This window comes from Zingiber officinale, chromosome 10A (genome assembly GCF_018446385.1).
Source record: "Zingiber officinale cultivar Zhangliang chromosome 10A, Zo_v1.1, whole genome shotgun sequence".
Taxonomy (NCBI): domain Eukaryota; kingdom Viridiplantae; phylum Streptophyta; class Magnoliopsida; order Zingiberales; family Zingiberaceae; genus Zingiber; species Zingiber officinale.
Genome location: NC_056004.1, coordinates 69,630,113 through 69,637,015, shown reverse-complemented (window position 1 = coordinate 69,637,015; position 6,903 = coordinate 69,630,113). Strand labels below are relative to the sequence as shown.

At 37.1% G+C, this 6,903-nt stretch overlaps 1 non-coding gene across 1 annotated transcript; it reads left to right on the top strand.

Annotated features, from left to right (window-relative positions):
- Positions 1–6,512: 6,512 nt before the first annotated feature.
- LOC122028296 lies at positions 6,513–6,618 on the top strand. The gene has a single exon (XR_006124703.1). It is a non-coding gene; the product is annotated as a small nucleolar RNA R71 (small nucleolar RNA).
- The last annotated feature ends 285 nt before the right edge of the window (positions 6,619–6,903 follow it).

The window sequence follows — 6,903 nt, the reverse complement described above, 5'->3', positions numbered from 1 at the left end:
TAATTTCCATTTGTTGTATTGTGGGAGTTTTTGGATTTATATAGATTGCCAACCAATATACCAGAACAGATAACTTCTCTATTTTTCTTGATAACAACTTTGTCATCAAAATAGACAGAATATCCATCCTTAAATAATTTTAGAAACTAAAATCAAGTTCTTTCTAAAACTTGGTACGTAAAGAGAATTTCTCAAAATCCATGTTTTATTCCTATCAAAGGATAAACATCTCCCACTGTAATAGCTGCTACTATTACAGTAGTGCTCATGGTGATTTCCCCTTTATATAGTTGTCGGGTTTCCTGTAACCCCTGCAATGAATTGCAGACATGATCAGTGGCTCCCGTATCTACACACCAGGTACCGGTAGATAACACCACTAAACATGTTTCAACAACTAATGAAATACACCTTTATTGTGTTGGTGTAGCGGGACCGGCAAGAGGGGGGTGAATTGCCTGTCACTCAAAAAGTATACCCTCCTCAAAGAACTTTAACTCAAAATGAAAGCAACAAGAGTATTATAAATTAAATGACAGAAACAAAAAGAGAGACGACTCAGCTATTTGATTTGGTTACAACCGAGACGGTTGTTAATCCAAGGCGGTTGGAAAGCGCACTAGAAACGTCTCCTTTGAAGGTGGAGAAGCATTTTACACTTTGAGAGCACATAAGTTGCTAAGAATGAAAGTATAGAGTTGTTGTTTCGAATAGCTATTCGAGACCCCTTTATATAGGGGTTCTAGAACTTATCAGATCACCTGATCTTCGGGATCAGGTTTTGACTCGAAAGGGATCGGTCGACCGATCCCCAGGTTCGGTCGACCGAACCTGATAAACTCTCCTAGCTTTCCATCTAGATGCAGGCTCTATGGATCGAGCTTAGGTTCAGTCGACCGATCCTTGCATTCGGTCGACTGATCGGCCAACGGTCTCCCTGAGCTAGCCCGATCAGAACGCTGAACTAGGTCTTCTGGTTTATCTTCGGTTCGGTCGACCGATTAGAGGGTCCGGTCGACCGATCAACCCATCAGCTCCCTTCCCGTGCCGTCCTTCTCACTAGCTGCGTCTTCCGCTTGACTTCCTACGCTCCTAAGCTCCTGCACACTTGGACACAGGGATCAGACAAATATAATCTAACCTAAACTTGGTTGATCACATCAAAACAACCACGGGGTCCAACATATTATTCTCATTTCTTAGAGGACAGTCCACCTTAGTGTCCAAGTTTTCAATCATTATAATTGGGACTACTAAGTCTATTTTATAGTATAACAGCTAGGGGATTGACAAACATTTGAAATATTAAGAATCACAAAAATATTTGGTCAAGACCAACATTTCAAAATCCCCGTGAATTTTGTATGCCACGTAAGTGTGGATGTATACAAATTCAAAATTTAAGAGGAGATTTTATCCATTAATTTTATTATCTCATCAACCTGACTTTATGACAAATAAAATTAATAGTTGGACTGTCTTTGATCAAATATTTGATCAAAACTTTGAATTTAAAATAATATTGATTCCTCAAAATAATATCATTTAAATTCACCAACACCTCAAACACCGTGAATTTTGTATGCCACGTTAGTATGGACGTATACAAAATCAAGCCTTTGTAAGAGGAGGGTTTTACCCATTAATTATCTTGTCAACCTATTCTTATGACAAATAAAATTATCTCAAACATCATGAATTCTGTATGCCACGTTAGTGTGGACGTATACAAATTCAAACATTTGTAAAAGAGAGTTTTGCCCATTTAATTTTATTATCTTGTCATCCTAACTTTATGACCAATTAATAGTTGGTCTTTCTTAGGTCATACAAATAATAGCAGTGACTCCGTTGGGGAGGATACTATTAAGTGTGCCTAAGTGTATACCATTACTTGATTACTGTCACGCTCCGCAAGTGTACGGAAATGTCGTAAGTAATATAAAAGATTATCGTATCCACAGGGACTGGAATAAGCACTAGAAATGTCTCAATGCGAATTAGCTAAATAACTATCCAATCGTTTCAAATGCAAAGTGAAGGTAAACAAATCTAATATTATAGATCAACAAACAAGAGTTTAGTGCTTTGGGTTATGATAAGGGAGATTCTAGGAGTTTCGGTTTCTTTGTAAGATTTCTTGAATGTAAATGGTTCACCAATTCTTATCCCTCAATTGCCAAACACTTGTAGAAAGTTGCCGGTTCTCTCTTGCAATAGATAACCGGCTAAGGACTGAGAAATGTATCTAAATATGATCAATTACACGTGAACCTATGTTGTCCTTACACAGAAGCGCACCTATTACTATGCCTTCCTCGGATATCAACATAGAAGCCCACAACTTATTAATCTATCAATATACAAGAAACTAATCACAAAATCCATCCTACTCTCTTGAATATTCCTATTTCCTCTTCAAGATTATCTCTCAAACGTCCTTACACGGGCTTGCACCTGTCACATGGATCCCTCGGATGATCGAGTGAGAGTTTATCTTTACAAAGTCCACAAGAAATCCAAACAATCAATCAAGAATGAGAATTAAGCATAAACCACCATTAATCATTCAAGATCTAATTGATACAAGCAAGACAATGTCATTGAAACAAGAAAATGGCAAATCCATAAGAGATTACATCAATCCATCATATAAATACTCCCTTAATCCTAGAATACAAGATCTACTCCATGAATCGAGGAAGAATATCCGAAGAAATGAAGATTACAAGCATTTCTTAAATCCCCAATCCAAGAAACCAAGAAAAGGGGGAAAGAGAAAACTTATCTACGAAGAAGCTCGTCTTCGGATCCAATCCTCGCTCCGGAGTCGAAATCGTCAAGAACTCCCTTAGAATCGCCCAGAAATCCTCCCAAGAATGGGAGGAAACCACCAAATCTTGCCTTCTCCCAAAGGAGGATCCCCTTCAATTCATGAAGGAGGGTTTAAATAGAGGAGGAATCGGGCGCCACACGGCACGGCCATGTCCAGTTCCTTCTCTGCCAAAGCTGCACGGCCATGTGACTCACACGGGACCCTTCTCTCTGGAAATGCTACGGCAGTGTGGTGCACACCACACCGCTGGTTTGAAACCTCACACGGCCATGTAGATCCACACGGCCATGTAAGGCTTCTGCTCTGGTTGGCTTCAAATCTTGACACTGTGTGAGGTTCACACGACCATGTCATCTTCCTCTTGTTGGTGCTAAACTCCACACGGCCCAGGGCCGTGTGAGGTACACGGCCTGGTGTTTTCTCCCTTTGTTTCCTCCAAGGCTTGCCCAAAGATGTAGATTCTTCACCAAATCGACTCCTGTGTACAGAAAATGCACAATAGCATATCTCCAAACCAAAAGAGTAAATATGCTAAAAGGAAAGCTGGAAGTATAAAAATACATAGATCAAGCATACTCAAAGTATGTAAATGTGCGTAAAAACATGCATAAAAGAGTATATAATCTACGCACATCACACCCCCAGACTTAAACCTTTGCTTGTCCTCAAGCAAAATGCCGCAGTCTAAATTCATATGTTCTACAACACATTCATAAAACCTAGTGCACTTTCCTAACTCTATCAAAAAGTTTCATTAACAAGCATGATCATGGAAACAAGTAAAGTATGGTTCAAGCATAAGAATCTTGTGCACAGTGTAAAAGTAACTCAACACCCTTCAAGTTTCAATCCATGTCCTAGTCAAGTCGTCATCAAATTTGAATTCCTAGTGTTTCCAGTGAAAGACAAGTAACCAGTGATAGACACTTACTCACCATTCACTTGGTTCATATTTCTTAACTAACCCAAGGTCTCAAAGGTGTGCTCAATCTCAAGGGAAGCTAAGCAGTCATTTCCCCAGTAACCTAACTCGGTCTCAAAGGGGTGACTTGCTAGATTCCACTCATGACAACTGTTTTTTATATCCCTTATTTTTTTTATTTTTTTTATAAGTGTTTACATTGTGCAAAACTTATTCACAAATGTACTTTTAGCACACATGTTGGGATATTTTGATTTTTCCAAATGAGCTTTAATGATTTGAGCCTCATCCAGTAACCAAAATGAAAGTTGAGAAATCACCATGGAAACCAAGTACTAAGCAAACAAGATGAATCATGACTATTTCAATGACATCAACTATTCAAGCATCAAGCACAAGTGTAGTGAAGATAAAATCCTTAAGGTTGAACCAAAACTAAAACTCATCACCATAAGATTCTCAGCTTATTAATGCTTCCCAAGATAGAAAAAAGAACTACACAAAGTTTACTACTAGCATCATTCGAACACCATGAATCAAGACAATAATCGTGCTAACATTTCACTTGAATCCAAGAAAGAATATAAGTGAAGATTGATGTTCTCAAATTTTTTTTTTTTTGATACGATTATTTCAAAAACAAATTTCAAAAACAAGCAAAATAAAGCAACAAGAACCAACATGAAAAACTAACAAAAACTAAAAACTGAAAATGAAAACCAAACTAAACAGTACATGAATTATTTCAAAAACAAATTTCAAAAACAAGCAAAATAAAGCAACAAGAACCAACATGAAAAACTAACAAAAACTAAAAACTGAAAATGAAAACCAAAGTAAATAGTAATGACACCCCCCAGACTTAAACTTTTCATCGTCCCGATGAAATCTAAAAACAATGTGGAGGAGATTTTAAGAGAAGTTACCAAGTGATGAGCTCCAAATGGTTGACATTTATGTTTTTAAAGATACTCCTTCATCCAAAACTCACATTCCTCCACAACTTTGAATTCTACAACAATAAGATAGACAAGAAAAATTAAGTAGAGGATACATGTTTATTATAAAGAGAGAACTAAAGACATAAAAGAAAATAAGGAAAATGAACTTGGGTTGCCTCCCAAGAAGCGCTTGTTTAAAGTCATTAGCTCGACCACCTCATTAGATTCATCTAAATCTTGCTCTTGGTGGGGTAAGATATTTTAGAACCCTCCTACCAAGGGCTCTTATTATGAAGAGAGCTTTCATCAAAGGAGCTACAAAGTAAAGTATAACTCTCTCCATCTTCATCTTCTTGGAAATTTTTTCAGGTGGTCGAAGACGGTTCAGATTGAGCTTCCAATTATTGGCCCATGTGAAATCTGCACAACCAAAAGAAAAATAAATCTCCCACAAGCATGTTATATAGTATAGAGCTAGAACCATATCAAGATAAGATGAATAAGTAAAAAAAACTGAATCACATCCAACAAAGTTAATTATAGGTACCTCCATAAAGTTTTCCAAAAGATCACAAGAAATACTAACCTTACTTTGCTGAGAAATACCTGAAATTTCTAAACATGTAGATGTGACTTCCTCTGAATCAAATGATGGTTCTGGCTCTAGCTCAGGTGTTGATGATATCAATGATGGTGATTCTTGAGACTCTGCTAGCTCTGCATAAGTCCCTACACATTGTTCCACAACATGATTAATTCTTAAAACCTCTAAGGGTTATGTTGACAAAGGTGGTGATCCTTGAGATGCTGCTTCCACAACACAACTCCCTACACATTCTTCCATATCATCATCATCAACACATACATCAAAAAATAAACCAACATCTATGTCCTCAAAAGGAGAATCAATAATAAGAGGATCAATAACTTCACTTGCAGTTTTAAGTTGATCTATCACATCACATTCATCATCTGAAAATTCAATGTCACTATAACACCCTATAAAATTTTGAGGTAGATCTGAAAACTTATTTACCACTGCATTATCAATAAAATCCTCATCTGAAAAATCTTCATCTTCATATATATTCAAAAATCTACACTCAACCATATTAGTGTCACAGGATTTATCGAAGTCTTTATTTTCATTGACCCCCACTAACCTTTGTGGAAAAGGAACCCTTAGTGAAGGTCCTGGGAAAGATTGAACTTCCTTTTTCCTAAATTTCCTTTGAGCTTTTGGAGGAGGTCCAACTTGCTTATCTAATGTTGGTGTGATTAATCGTTGAGGGAAAGGTACTCGTGGCCTTTGGGAACTTCCTAGAGAAATGGAACTGAGTTCTTGTGATCTTCTATTATTCTTCTCCTCAATTCTAAACATGTCATTCTTCATAGGTTCTTCATGATTTTTGCCACTTCTCAACCCAAGATCATCACACTTTTCATTGGATCTTGACTGTGTAGGAGGGGGATCTTCTTTAAACCATTTTGAAACAATACTATCAAGCTTTGCCCCAAATGTTTGAACTCCTCACTCTGTGACTTGTGAATTTCAACATTTTTAGGTGGTTGAATTTCATTTTGTTTGATAGGCTCTCTTACATTTATGGCTTGTACTTCTTGAATATCTGAGGGAAATTCCATCCAACTTTTGTTCAACCATTCATGGAGGTTCAATGTCACTTGATCAATCAATGAATAAGCTTCATCTACACTTTTGTCCATAAAAGAACCTCCAACTGATGAATCCAATAAACTCTTGTCTGAGAAAGAAATTCCCCCATAGAATATGTGCAAAACCAACCATTTTTCAAAACCATGATGAGGGCACTATCTTTGAAGACTCTTGAATCTATCCCATGCTTCAACTAATGATTCTCCATATGCCTGAGCAAAATTTGTTATGCAATTCCTCATATACACTGTTCTACTTAGAGGGAAAAAAATGATCCAGAAATTGCTTCTCCAATTGTTCCCAACTTGTGATGCTTTGAGGGTAGAGAGAATATAACCAAGTCCTTGCTTTATCCTTGATACTGAAAGGAAATGCCATCAATCGAACTGCATTTGCTGACACTCCTTCACATTTCACCATATCACAAATCTCTAAAAATGTTTCAAGATGCAGATAAGGACTTTCTGATACTTCTCCTCCAAATTTGTGACCTTGTATCATAAAAATTAACTCTGGGTCTAGTTGGAAA